The sequence below is a fragment of the Budorcas taxicolor genome, chromosome 4, assembly GCF_023091745.1.
Source record: "Budorcas taxicolor isolate Tak-1 chromosome 4, Takin1.1, whole genome shotgun sequence".
Classification (NCBI taxonomy): domain Eukaryota; kingdom Metazoa; phylum Chordata; class Mammalia; order Artiodactyla; family Bovidae; genus Budorcas; species Budorcas taxicolor.
The window spans coordinates 119545743-119560126 of record NC_068913.1 but is presented as its reverse complement, the minus strand read 5'-3'; positions in this window follow the sequence as shown (position 1 = coordinate 119560126).

Below are 14384 nucleotides of genomic sequence, written 5' to 3'. Positions count from 1 at the left end.
ACTTTCTAGCTATAATTGAGCTGGGAAATGAAGACCTTAGTGCAGTGTGAAGAGACCGGAGTGATGCGTTTTTCCAGCCTCAAGGCTAGATTTGGGAATATATCCAGAGACATTAGTAGGGAATTTAGAATAATCTCAGGGCCTGACGGGGCCCTGTCAGAGCCCCGAGGTGCCCCCCACACTGTGGGGTCCGTGTTCCTGGGCATGGACGCAGCTCAGAAGAGGAGGTGGGCTCGTGGGTGTGCTGATGGAGTGTGCTCAGCCCAACAGAAGCACAGATTCATGGTGTTCTTACCTGGGCTGACCTGTGTGTTTATGCAACCCTGAATGACACGGGTGTCTTGAACTGGTTACCAAGATTGCACGTGAGGGTTGGCGGGGGCTGGGGGGCCTGGAGAGGGCCCCCAGCCTGGAGAGGCCCTGGGTGGGGCAAATCTCACATGTGACAGAGGGACCGAGGCTCCTGTGTTTTCCCCCAGCTTTGGTTGCAAATTACAGGCACACGTTTGCCAGAAGCAGTGTCACTATCCATGGAGATGAACTCAGAGCTCAGAGATGGCCTTTGTTGTTGTTCAGCTGCTGAGTCACGTCTAACTCTATGACCCCACGGGCTACAGCGTGCCAGGCTTCCCTGTCCTTCACAATGTGATAAATATCACTGTTGCAAAGTTACTTCCTCCAAACCTGTTACCCTTTCTTCACCGTTTCCTTCACTAACATCTCCGATATTGACAATCATGTGTTCGCATTCACTGTTTTTTGTCTTGCTTCCCCACTGGAATCTGGACTTCTTGATACCACGGATCTTACTTTGTCTCATATGCCTTGGCCCTCGGCAGGGGATCAGACACATAGCAGGCACTTAACTTAAGAGAAGGCAGTGGCACCCCACTCCAGCACTCTTGCCTGGAAAATCCCATGGACGGAGGAGCCTGGTGGGCTGCAGCCCATGGGGTCGCTGAGAGTTGGACACGACTGAGCGACTTCACTTTCACTTTTCACTTTTATGCATTGGAGAAGGAAATGGCAACCCACTCCAGTGTTCTTGCCTGGAGAATCCCAGGCACGGCGGAGCCTGGTGGGCTGCTGTCTATGGGGTCGCACAGAGTCAGACACGACTGAAGCGACTTAGCAGCAGCAGTAGCAGGCACTGAACTTTAAGGCAAAGTTGAAATTAAAGTCGTGTGAAGATCTGAGGTTGAAACTTCTTGTCCTGCCTCCAAAATGATGCCAACAAGTCATCCTTACGTGTCATCTGGGTGGCTGGGTTGGGTCATCTTTGGGACCCCTGTACTGGATATGGTAAAACCAGCAACGGCTTAGACTTAGGACCTCACTCATGGTCCTTGGTGCTGTGGAGACCACAGGAGGAGAAGGGGTCCTGTCAGTAGGGAGCTGTGGTCTGGTTGGAGGTTCCAGATCAACTCCTACAAAGTGATGGGTGGCCATTCCTAGATAGTGTGTGCCCCCCAGGACTTCAGCAGAAAGGAGAGGTTCTTGCCACCTGGAGCCTGGATTCCAGATTTTGGTCTCTCAGTCATGCCCAACTCTTTGTGACCCCATGGACTGTAGCCCGCCAGGCTCTTCTGTCCATGGGATTCTCCAGGCGAGAATGCTGGAGTGGGGTGCCATGCCCTCCTCCAGAGGATCTTCCTGACACAGGGATCCGACCCACATTTCCTGCCTTGGAGGTGGATTCTTTACTGGGGAAGCCCTTTGGAGAGATGGTTGGGTCCAAATTGGTCTCAAGCAAACCCTATTTCTGGGGCTGTCTCCCAAGTCCCGGTTTCTCGTAAAGATGCCAGGTTACCGTGTTGTTACTACAATAGCATGGTAAGAGAGTGGCTGGTTCTAGTTCAGGTGAAAAAAGGCAGCAAGGAAGGAACATTTCATCATAGAAACAGATTTTCTGAAGTTCATCAGTTGTTTTTTTCCCAAAGGATTTTGAGAGGGGAAATGATCTGAGTGCCAGCTTGTTACAGAGCTTGTTGTTGGTGGGAGGTGACTGTGGTGACTGTCTGAGGAGGGGATGGCACATGTATTTGGATTCTTGGGTGGCACTTTTCACCTTACCGTTCTGCTGGCTTCCAGAGCCTGAGAGGAAACCTCCATAGGCGATCCTGACACAGTCCCATCCACTGGACTTCCTCAGAGTGCTGTAGGAGCGCCTGCTGCAAAAATTAAAGGGAGAGAAACATCTAATGCTAGTTCAGGTCAGATCTGGGCACCAAAAACCTACCAAGCTTATCCTGCGTGCTTAGTCACTCAGTTGTGTTTGACGCTGTGACGCCTTGGACTGTAGCCCACCAGCTTCCTCTGTCCGTGGAATTTTCTAGGCAGGAACACTGGAGTAGGGTACCATCTCCTACTCCAGGGGATCTTCCCGAACCAAGGATCGAACCTGTATCTTCTGCACTGGCAGACAGATGCTTTACCACGGAACCACCTGGGAAGCCTAGGTTTATCATAGGCAGTACTCAAAATACAATACATGGACGTTCAAGACTGTGGTAATGACAGAGTAGCTTATCAGGTTAACTCTCCCAAGTATAATCATTGCAAAAGCTGAACAGAATATAATAATAATAAAAACGCTTTCAGTGTCGATAGAGAGTAAGTGATAATAGGCAGAAGCTGGAGAGGAGCCCACTCTTAAAATGCAAGCCACAGAGGTGGCAATATTTTTGAGTTCATGCCTCTTTGTTTGAAGGCCCTCCCTGATCCCCAGTTTGTGGCCGGGATGGCAGACACCTGCAGAGTTTCTAGACTGAGGGACCCTGGGGCTGGCTTTCCATCTAGAAAGTTAGAAAATGATGAAAGAGAGGTGCCCCAGACTGTCATATACAGCCCACCCAACTGCCAGCTGACTGCTGAGAGTGCTGTGCTGTGAGTTGAAGGCTGAGAAAGTGGCATCTGGAAACCAGTACAATTAAACAGAGAATTTAGCTGTTGTCTACTGCAGAGTATGGTGTTTGAGCCCTGACAAACTAACTGCATATTAAAAAGCAGAGACATTACTTTGCCAACAAAAGTCCGTCTAGTCAAAGCTGTGGTTTTTCCAGTAGTCATGTATGGATGTGAGAGTTGTACTATAAAGAAAGCTGAGCACCAAAGAATTGATGCTTTTGAACTGTGGTGTTGGAGAAGACTCTTGAGAGTCCCTTGGACTGCAGGGAGATCCAACCAGTCCATCCTAAAGGAGATCAACCCTGAGTATTCATTGGGAGGACTGATGCTGAAGCTGAAACTCCAATACTTTGACCATCTGATGCAAAGAGCCGACTCATTGCAAAAGACCTTGAGCTGGGAAAGATTGAAGGCAGGAGGAGAAGGGGACAACAGAGGATGAGATGGTAGGATGGCATCACTGACTTGATGGACATGAGTTTGAGCAAACTCCAGGAGACAGTGAAGAACAGGGAGGCCTGGTGTGCTGCAGTCCATGGGGTCACAAAGAATCAGGCATGATTGAGCGACTGAACTGAACTGAACTGACCTGAAAATAACTGCTTGCTGAAATAAAAATTATTCTCCAGAGAAGCATAAAATAATCCAGAAACTACAGTGTTTCATCCATAATGACTTGTGTTTAATAGTAATTGGCGCAGTGGTGAATAATCTACCTGCCAACGCAGAAGCAAGAAACGCGGGTTTGATCCCTGGGTCAGGAAGATCCCCTGGAAGAGTAAATGGCAACCCATTCCAGTATTCTTGCCTGAAAAACCCCATAGACAGAGGCTCCTCGAGGGCTACCGTCTGTGGTGTCAGAGTCGGATGCGACTGAGTGACGAAGCACCCCACAGCTGTGTGAAGAAGCAAGAAAATGTACTCGCTCTTAAAGAAACAGCAAACAACAACCGACACAAGTGAGCTAGATGCTGCAGGTGTGCATCAAAGAGCTTATTAGCGGTATACCAGAAGATAAAGGGGAGTGATGCCCGGCGAATGAATAGCCGGAGAGCTCCGGAAGAGCACTGGTAAGTAGGAATTACTGGCTCTAAATATTCGAAAATAGAACTGAAGCAGTCACAGAACTGACTTCACAGAAGAATGAAGACGGATGACGGAAGAATCAGTGACCTTGAAACAGATCGATAGAGGGCTTCCCTGATGGTCCCGTCGCTAAGAATCTGCCTTCTCGTGCGGGGGATGTGGGTTCCATCCTTGGTGGGGAAACTTAAGATCCCACATACCGCAGGGGAGCTAAGCCTGCACTGTGAAATCAGAGGGAAGCCCATTTGCCACAACAAAGACCAGTGTAGCCAAAAAAAAGAACAGAAAAAAAAAAGAAAATAGATCAATAGAAATGATCAATTCTGAAGAACAGAAAAAGTGTTGAAGAAAATGAACAGAGCTTCCAAAGCCTGGAGTTAAATAGAGATCAAGGAATCTAACACATCTGTAATTAAAGTTCCAAAAAGCAATGAGAAAGAAACTGGAATGGAAAAATAGATTTGAAGAAATAATAGTTTAAAGTCTCCCGAATGTTTCAAAAAACATCGAGTTTACAAATCCAACAACCTCAAAGAATTCCAAGCAGGATAAGAGAAGAGAAGCCCAAACTGCAGACCTCTAGGCATGTCGTAGTTAAGTTCCTGAAGTCCAAGCATAAATATGAAGTTGAAAAGCAATTAGAGGAAAATGGCATCTTGCGTAAGGCAAATGGCAATGCAACCACAGAGGTCTCTTCTGGAACAGAGACCAGAAGACACTGGAATCACGTTTTAAACTGAGGCACTGAAAGCATCTGCCAACCTAGAATTCTATACCCAGGAACCTAGTCTTCAACACAGAGCACAGAGGCACTCCAGGGCTCAGCTGCCCAGCTCAGTGGCCACTGGCAGGAGCTGCTGAACACTTACATAGGACTAGTCTGAATGCAGATGAAAAATGCAGATATACATGTATATTTCATAAAAATGCTGGTGGTGGTGGTTTAGTCACAAAGTCATGTCCAACTCTTGTGACCCCCTGGACTGTAGCCCACCAGGCTCCTATGTCCATGGGATTCTCCAGATAAGAATACTGCAGTGGGTCACCATTCCCTCCTCCAGGGGATCTTCCCAATCCAGGGACTGAACCCTGGTCTCCTGCGTTGGCATGTGGGTTCTTTACCACTGACCCACCAGGGACTCCTATATATAAAAATAGATGTATATTAAATAGATATACAATATATAGATATAATAATATGTAATATATATAAATAGGCTTTGAGGCAAAACATATCACCAAATATAAAGAAAACCCCTTCATACTAATGAAGGTCTATCAGCAAGACATAACCATAAACACTTTGTACAAGCTTTAGGCCTAGAGGTTCAAAATAACTGCACCGGAAATGACAGAATTTACTAGGCTTAGTAAAACTATGTTGTCAGGAGTCTATAGAATAACTAGACAAAAAGAATCAGTAAAGACAGAGAATCTCAATTATGAATTACGATTATAAATCTATATTTTTATAAATTTATCCACTTAAATTGTAAACCTAAATTGTAGGATCTCAGTGGCTTAATTGACATGGATGGAAACTCTGCCCAAGTCTGCAGATGTCACATTATTTTCAAGCATACATGGAATGCTTATCACGATAATTCATATGCCAGGCCATAAAACGACACTTAATCAACTTCAGAAGACTGAAATACTACAGAATGTGTCTTACGGCAACAATGGAATTGCATTTGAAATCAATAAGAATAAGAGCTCCAGAAAAGTTCCAAATGTTTTTATGTTAAATGGTGAACTTGAAAAAGCCCCATATGTCAAAGGAGAAATCACAATGCAAAAGGGAAATAATTCAAATTGAATGAAAATAAAAATACTGCATATCACATTTTATGAAATGTAGTTAAAGCAGTGTTCAGAGGGAAATTTATAACTCTAAAATGCTTATTTTAGAAAGAAAGTGATTTAAATCAATGATCTAATTTTCCACTTCAAGAAACTAGAAAAGAAGAAATGAGTACATGAAACCCAAAGTAGCTAGAAGGAAGGAAATGATAGAACTGGGAGCAGAAATAAATCAGGAACAGCCCGTAACAGCCGGGAACAGGACAACGCCCAGTGAGGTCTATTGAAAATATTAATAAAGTCACAAACTCCTGGCAAAAATAATTCAGCAAGAAAGAGAGAAAGCAAAAACTGATAGTATTAGTCAGGAAAGAAGGGAGATCATTACAGACCCTGCAGGCATCTGCAGAAGTATCATAAGGAAATATTACAAACAGGTTTATGCCCGTAAATTTGAAAGATCTGACAGTTTGACATTTGTCTTTTGACATTTGTCAATAAATGAAAATTGAAATGGACAGATTCCTCAGAAAACATACAGCTTATGAAAAGTTACACAAGGTGAAAGGAAAAAGCCAAGTAAGTTTATATCTATCCAAGACCTTAAAATTCCTATCAAAGTAATTTCCCACAAGAGAACCGTAGACCCAGAGGGTTTCACTGGAGACTTCTTTCAAATACATAAGGCAGAAAAATCATCAATCCTACAATAATGTTTTAGGAAATAGAGAAAGGAAACTTTTAAACTCATTTATTGAGGGTAGCATAATTGTAATACCCAAACCTGAGAAAAAGAGTCACAGAAAAAAACAAATTATAGACCAGTATCCTCTAAGAACATTGATGCTGAAATCTTCAACGAAATGTTAACACATTGAATCCAACAATACGTGTGAAAAATACATCATGACCAAGTGAGCTTTATCCTGTGAATGTAAAGTTGGTTTAATGTTTGAGAATCAGAGACCCTAGAAATTGAAAATCATTGAAATTGAATAAAAAAAGAAAGTAATAGATTCATTTCAATAGATTCATAAAAAAATTTGGTAAAAATTAAAACCCGTTGGAGACAAACATTCTCAGGCATCTAGCGATTTAAGGAAAGTTCCTCAATCTGATAAAAGTGTGTGTGTCAGTCGCTCAGTTGTGCCCAACTCTTTGCGACCCTTGGACTGTAGCCCAGCAGGCAAGAATACTGGAGAAGTCATTCTTTTCTCCAGGGGATCTTCCTGACTCAGAGATCCAACCCGGGTCTCCTGCACGGCGGACAGATTCTTTACCATCTGAGCCACCAGGGAAGCCATCTACTAAAACCTTCAGGTTATTGAGACACTGATGCTTTTCTCTACAGCTGGGAACGAGGCAGGGATACCTCTTGCCATCACTACATTCAGCTTCGTATGGGGGTCCTGCCCAGTGCAGAAAGATAAGAAGAAGAAATAGAAGTAAGGGGGTAAAACTGTCCTGTCTCAGACAAGCTGATTATTTACACAGAAAATCCTAAGTTATTGACAACAACCTCCGCAACAATGTCTTATTAGGACAAATCTGTACATTTAACAAAGTCTCAGGATGAAGGTCCATATTCAAAACTACAATTGAATTTCTATAAATTAGCAGCAGCCAGTTGGAAAGTAAAATTTAAAAAAATCAATGTGTAAAAGCATCAGAAAAGCATAAAGTACTTAGAAATAAAGTTTACAAAAGACATACAGAGCATGTCACACTGAAATGACCAAACTTTGATGAGAGAAAATAGGGAAAACGTCAATAAGTGAAGAGGCGTGTGCCATGTTCATGAAAGGCTGGAAGGCTCAGTGCTGGTAAGCTGTCTCTCATCTCCAATTTGATTATGTTTTCAACACAATCCCAGTCTCACACAGTAAGCATTTAGGTAATGAGTCTAACATTGATTTAGAAGCCTAAGAAAGATGGACCAGCCTCAAGACTGCGAGAGAGCTTGTGATACTTGACATCACGACTTATTGGAAAGTCCAGCAGCCAAGCAGTGTGGTTTTAGTCTGAGAATATAAAATAGACATTAGTAAACAGTGGAGTAAAATAGAGGTTCCAGAGCCCACCCTTATATGGCCGATTGGTTTTTAACAAAGACATCTAAAATGTTCAATGGTAAAAGTAAGTTTTTTTAAAAAAGACAAATATTACTGAAATGACTTGATGCCCATATGGGGGAAAAAAACAAACTTGGGACTTCCCTAGTGGTCCAGTGGACAAGAATCTGCCTGCCAGTGCAAGGGACATGGGTTTGACCCCTGGTCTGGGAGGATCCCACATGCCGCAGAGTAAGCCCGTGAGCCACGACTGAGGAGCCCGTGTGTCTGGAGCCCGTACCATGTACAGGAGAGGCCACTGCAGCGAGAGGCCTGGGCACCGCGACTGGGGAGCGGCCCCCGCCCGCCACAACCAGAAAAGCCTACGCGGGAGGAAGCCCTCGCAGGAGCATAAACAGACAAACGAATGAAAAAGAAGCTCGGCCTCCCTCCCTCATAAGCAAACACTGAGGTGTGTCATGTACCTATAAAGTAAAACTAAAGCTATACCGTGTTTAAAAGAAGACATTGGAGAGTGTCTCTCTAACCAGGAGGTTCTTGCATGGGACACAGAAAGCAATGTTCAGAGGGAAATTTCTGATTAGACTTCATTAAAGAAAAACCCTTCCCGTTCATTAAAAGTATATTTTGGGAAAGAGAATGAGCAGATCTGGACTGGGAGAAAGTATTCTCGAGGCACATAGGTGACGCAGGACTCGTACCAAGAGCATAATTCTTATTCTCAACAACAAAAATTAAACACCTTATTTTTAAAAATAGGCAAAGGACTTGACCAGTCAGTTCACCAGGGAAGATGTCCATTGGTCAAATGCGCCCATAAGGAAGCGCTCAACATCGTAGTTGTCAGGAAGGTGCGGACAGACGTCATGAGGGTACAACGCCACCCGCCGAAGAGCATGGCTACGTCTGAAAAAGGGCAGCTGCAATTCCAGCTGGATTCCGGTCGGTTTGTAAAGCAGCAAAACCACTTTGGAACGTGTTTGGCAGTTTCTTATAACGTTAAGCACATGCCCTTAGACTCCAGTAATGCGATCATGTTTTTATATAAAAAATAAAAACAACACACCAACAAAACAACACAGGAAAATGTTTGTCCAAAATATTTACATCCTAGGGTTCACAGAACCTTGACTCACAATTGTACAAAACTGGAGACAACTCCAGTGGCCACCAGCGGGTGACGGGACAAGCAAACTCTGGCATGGTCACCCAGTGGATGCCACCAGCCGCCAGAGGGGTAAGCAGTGGCCGAGTCGGCCAGGTGGATGACTCTCACCGACATGAAGCTGAAAACAGGAGCCAGGCCTCTCCCCCACAGCATGCTTTATACGACTCCATTTACGTGACGTTCGAATCCCAGCTACGCTGGTCAACGGTGAGATGTGTCCGAACGGTGATTGCTCCTGGGAGGTGGAACAGGAGGCCGCCTTCTGACAAGCTGGGATGCTCTTTAGGGGATAGGGTGTGGGCTTCACAGGTGATTCAACTTGTCACAATTATTCAGTTAAGAGTTGTGCATTTCAGCATGTTTAAGTTTATCCCCCGCAAAGAAAAATATAAGGATGTAAAAATATAAGGATGATAAGAGTTGACCGGGACCTTGAGATCCCAGTGGAAGATAGTGAAACAAAAATGGCAGGATGCTGGTAATCATTGAACTGGGTCTTGAGAGTTCGGTGTGTGCCGTCCGATGTGAGTGTCTGTAGCGGTCCGGGTGGGAGGTGGGATGCCTCTGGCTGTCCTGGCTCCTCTTCAGTCTTGATCACTACCACAGCTCGGTGGCAGCGTGAAGGCAGCAGTTAAGAACCGTCCTGAGAGATCCCCAGTGTGTGGGATTATAGCCTGCACCTGCTTATACGGGGAACTAAGGGAGAAGGCCTCTGTGGGAAGCAAGGCAGCCCTCAGCCCCCTGACGGGGGACCGTGAGCCTCTGTGCTTTCTGCTCCACCCCCTGCGCTGGGCCAGCCCACGGAGCAGCATCTCCAGTGACCTTCCACGCAGGTCTGGCCATCTGTGCTATGTGGAAAGGTGGATAGAGGTCCACGCGTGGGGGCTTGCTGAAGCCAGTGGGAGTTTAGCAGCTTCCTTCCCACCGCCCTCATGTTCAATCCATGCAAACGGAAATGAAACCAGCCCAAAGCTGGTGGGTTCCTGGGCAGCAGCACGGGTCTCTGTGCCCAGAGGGCCGTGGTGTGACCCGTGGATGTGGCGTCTGGGGAAGCAGTGGCAGGTTTGGACCGAGCAGCAGGGTGGCTGCGTGCGGTCATCACTGCACGTGGGCCTAGAGCAAAGCCAGTCACTCAGAAAGGGGCTATTTGCTCTGTTGTCTTTAAAAATTTTTTTATTAAAATACAGGTATTTTACAATGTTGTGGCAGCTTCAGGTATAAGGCAAAGTGGTTCAGTTATACATATGTATTCCTTTTTGCACCCTCTTCCATTATCAGTTATCACAGGTTCTTGAGTGTAGCTCCATGTGCTCTCCAGTAGGTCCTTCTTGGTTATCTGCATTCCATTGTCTTTTGATTTCTAAAGTGTTAGGGGTGCTGACAGAGAGACAGTACTATATAACAGGAAGAATCCCAAGTTCAAAGTTTGAAAATTGTGTTGGAGTTCCACTCCACTGCTTATTAGCTAGTTGGTGGTTCTCTTCTTTTCTTTTTGTTCTTTTGTACTTACTGATGCCATCACAGAGGCTTCCCAGGTGGCGCTAGCGGTAAAGAGCCTGCCTGCCAGTGAAGGAGATGTGAGAGGCGTGGGTTCAATCCCTGGTTGGGAAGATCCCCTGGAGAAGAGCAGGGCAACCCACTCTAGTGTTCGTGCCTGGAGAATCCCATGGGCTGAGGAGCCTGGCGGGCTATGGTCCATAGGGTTGCAAAGAGTTGGACACAACTGAAGCAACTTAGCATCATAATTCCAACAGCTAACACTAAGTGGTTTGTTAAGTTAGATCTTTCTGTTCATTGGAGTAATTGTTGCATATCTGTTTGGCAACTGAAGAGCTTGCAAGGCGTTGTGATAATCGTTTTTGAAAACACTTTATTGGCTAGAAAGTTAAGGTGGTAGGTCTGCCTGGATACCATACTCGGGTGGATTTTTGGAGATGCTGTGCCTGCACAAATCCGGGCTTTGGAGGCGTTCAGACAGTTGACACTCGTTGCTCTGACTTCCTGGGTCTCTGCTCTAGTTGGTCTCCACTTGACCTGTCCAGTCCCCCATTCTCACCTATGTTCTGCTCTTTCTTAAATGCCGGGTTCAGACTCTGTCCGCTCTGTGCAGAGCTCACCGGTGATGTGGTGAAAAGCAAATAATTCTAGATGTGGTAAAACGGCAATTAAGCTGTAAAATCAGGTTAACATGCTTTTCCCGTTTGCTGTCCCTCTCTGTGCAGTCTCCCCAGTCCTCCCCTGGTTGTGTACCATTGTGACTGGAGGACTGGGAGTGTCCCAGCAGGAGAGGAAAGAGAAGGACCTTGATTGTCAGCTGGAGACATTCCAAACGGCATTTGTATGATGTCAAAGTCATCAGGAATGCCAGGCTTTGTCAAGAAAGGACACCTTCCCTGAGGTCCTTTATTCCCACTGTCCTGCTGAGGGTGAGGTCCGAGCAGAGGAGGCCCAGGACATGAACGGCCAGCTCCTCTGACCCCGTGGGAAGACTGGCGAACGGGGGTGATGGAGACGGCAGACAGGAGGCGTCCAATCCCGACTGGTCCCCACAGAGCTAAGACTCCAGAAGGCTGCTGTGTGCGGCAAAAGCAAAACCAGGTGCGTCCGCCGCTCCTCCACGTGGAGCCTGGCTCCACAGCCCAGGCGGCTTCTGCCAGAGGCGTGCGGAGCTGCGGGCTGGGCCGGTGGGTGGGCAGAGGCCAGGGCTTGGGACAAAGAGGAGCTGCTTGCCCGGGGGCTCCGTGCCTAGGGCCCCGGACGGCCCTGGTCGCAGTGTGGGTCAGCAGGGAGCAGCCCGGTGCCCAGGCTGGAGCACCCGCAGCTTGGGATGGTCCGGAGACGGTCCTGTGAGCAGCCTCCTTTAGTCCTTGTTGCCACCGGGTCACCGAGGCCCAGACACCGGGGCAGAAGAGTTCCCCCCGGGAGACGTGGAAACGGCCCAGGCTGGGGTGACGTCTGGGCTGCTTTAATCTGCCGTCCTGCTCCCACCCCCAGCCCTCTGCCCACCAGCGCCCAGGTGCCCCCCACGCCCAGGATGGGCAGATTCACTGGGAGCAAACAGCTGGAGCCTGACGTCTCTCTGCATCCAGCCTGACTTCTTGGGATTCAGTCTGCATGTGGGGTGCCGTGACTTGCCTCCTCTTTGTCACGAGATGTCATCCTGCGCTGTATCCAGAGGGAGTGTGCAGCGCCCACCAGAAGACTGTCTTGTCGCCCCCACGTCCCCCTGACATGGGGGCCACCAGAGGTGGTTGTGTTTCATTATGTCTCATCAGCCCGCCCCAGAAACTCCGGTAATGCCACACGGGTAACCGCCCAGTGATGCGGCAGCTGATGGACGCGCCATGCCGTGGGACGGGCCCCTCTGTGACTGGGCAGCCCGAGCCATCACCCCGGTCTGGGCCGTTCTCACACCTCCCGGGGCTGAATCTCACTGAGGGCCGCTCCCGCCAGGCCCCTGGCTCTCTCAGCAGCACAGCCGGGACACCGCGCCTGGCCTCTGTTCCCCTCACACTCTGTCTGCTGTCTGATGAAGGGACAGTAATTGGTGTTTCGTGGTGCTGACCTGCCATGCGTTTCTCCTCATTTTCACAAAGTCGCTGACTTCATGAAAATTTCCAAGTGCCTTGTATGCAAAATATGTCTCTGAAACAAAAACAAACTCACAGGCATAGAGAACAGACCAGTGGTGGCCAAGGTGGGGGGCAGCTGTGGGGGAGGGAAGGACGGGGAGTCTAAGTTAGCAGGTGCAGACTATGTAAGGGGCGGATACACAGGGACCTCCTGTCCGGCACAGGGAGCTGTCTTTGGTGTCCTGGGATAAACCGTAATGGAAAAGAATGCATATATATGTATAACTGAGCCACTTTGCAGTGCGTTGGAAATTAAGCATACCATTGTAAATCAACTGTATGTCGGTTATATTTAAAACTAACTAAAAACTAAAACTAATAAAATTTAAAACTGTATGTCAACAAAATTTAAAAATTTAAAACTAAGTAAAACAAGTCAGAAAAAACCCCCAAATCTAGCTCTGAAACAAACTGAGCTCACAGCAATGGATAATGTCTGAAAGGGAGAGACTGCCTCGGTGAACTAGCCCGCGTGTCCATCGGCTGGAAGAGCCTCAGGGCTTCATCATGCTCACCCTCTCGCTGCAAAGTGGGCCATCACATCCAGAGATGAGTGTGTTCTTGTCTGGGAAGCGGCAGCCGTTTCTGAGAGGCGTTTCTGTAATTAAGGAATCAAACAAGCATGAGTGGGGCTCTTTCAGAGGTTCCAGGTACAATTAGAAGACACCTAATCGCTCATCACTCTCCCTTGATTAAAGCCATTGTCGCTGTGCCCTTGCTTGCCCGGGTGAGGAACAGGTGCCGGGCCCAGATGCAGCCGCCTGCTCCCCGCTGAGGCTGCTCCCCGAGCCCACGCTCACCGCCAAGCGGCGGGAAGCAGCTGCCAGCCTGTGTCTGCACCCCGGCAGCCTCCGTCCCGGGACCTGCAGGAAAACCGTGCCCACATCCTGTGTCGCTCACCCAGCCCTGCAGATCCGCACTCGTGCCAAGCCGGTTGAAACCCACCAAGTTGCCCCTTTTAAGTTACAGCCCTTCAGAAAAGGAGGTAAAAAAATCTGAAATGGGTTCAGTGGGACCGAAATGGTCCTTTTAAAAATGAATTTGCAGCTGTGCCCAACTGACGATGGGTTTATCGCATCACCCTGGGATCGGTAAACACCGTGCCCTGGGCAGAGCCCGACAAGCCCTTGCCTGCTGCGCACTCATGGCAGAGCTTCTATCAAAGCCCCGTAAACTTCATCACCGACCACAAATGAGGCTCTGTGTTTTACACGCGGCCTCCGTCCTTGTTTTTCCACCTGTTAAAATGAAAGATTCTTGGAATATCATAATATGTAAAATTTGTTTATGATGCAAATAGAGAGATGCCTTTTCATCTCTCCCCGGCTTTGATGTCGTGATACGAAGTTTTTACCGCCCCGCCTCCCAGCCTTACCCCGGAGATGCTATCTCCTCCTCAGACCTGTGCACCCAGTATAGGACGTGGGAACCAGTTACGAGCTGGTTCTGCTTTCAGGACTTTTTATGAGGAATTTGTCCACTTCTGAATTAACAGAAAGATGAGAGGAGTTTGTTGATATGCTTTTCTTGAAGGTTTAGAATTACATCTCGAGTCAAGTGAGGGAGGCTGGTTAAGGTAGGAGAATAAAAGAACTCAGAGTTTATTTACTCCTCAAACTTGAGGTAAGTCAAGCCCTCGGTAATCTGGCAATAAATACCTGCTTCTCTCCGGTTTGGATGAGACAGATATTTCTCATGTTAATAAATATTTGATTA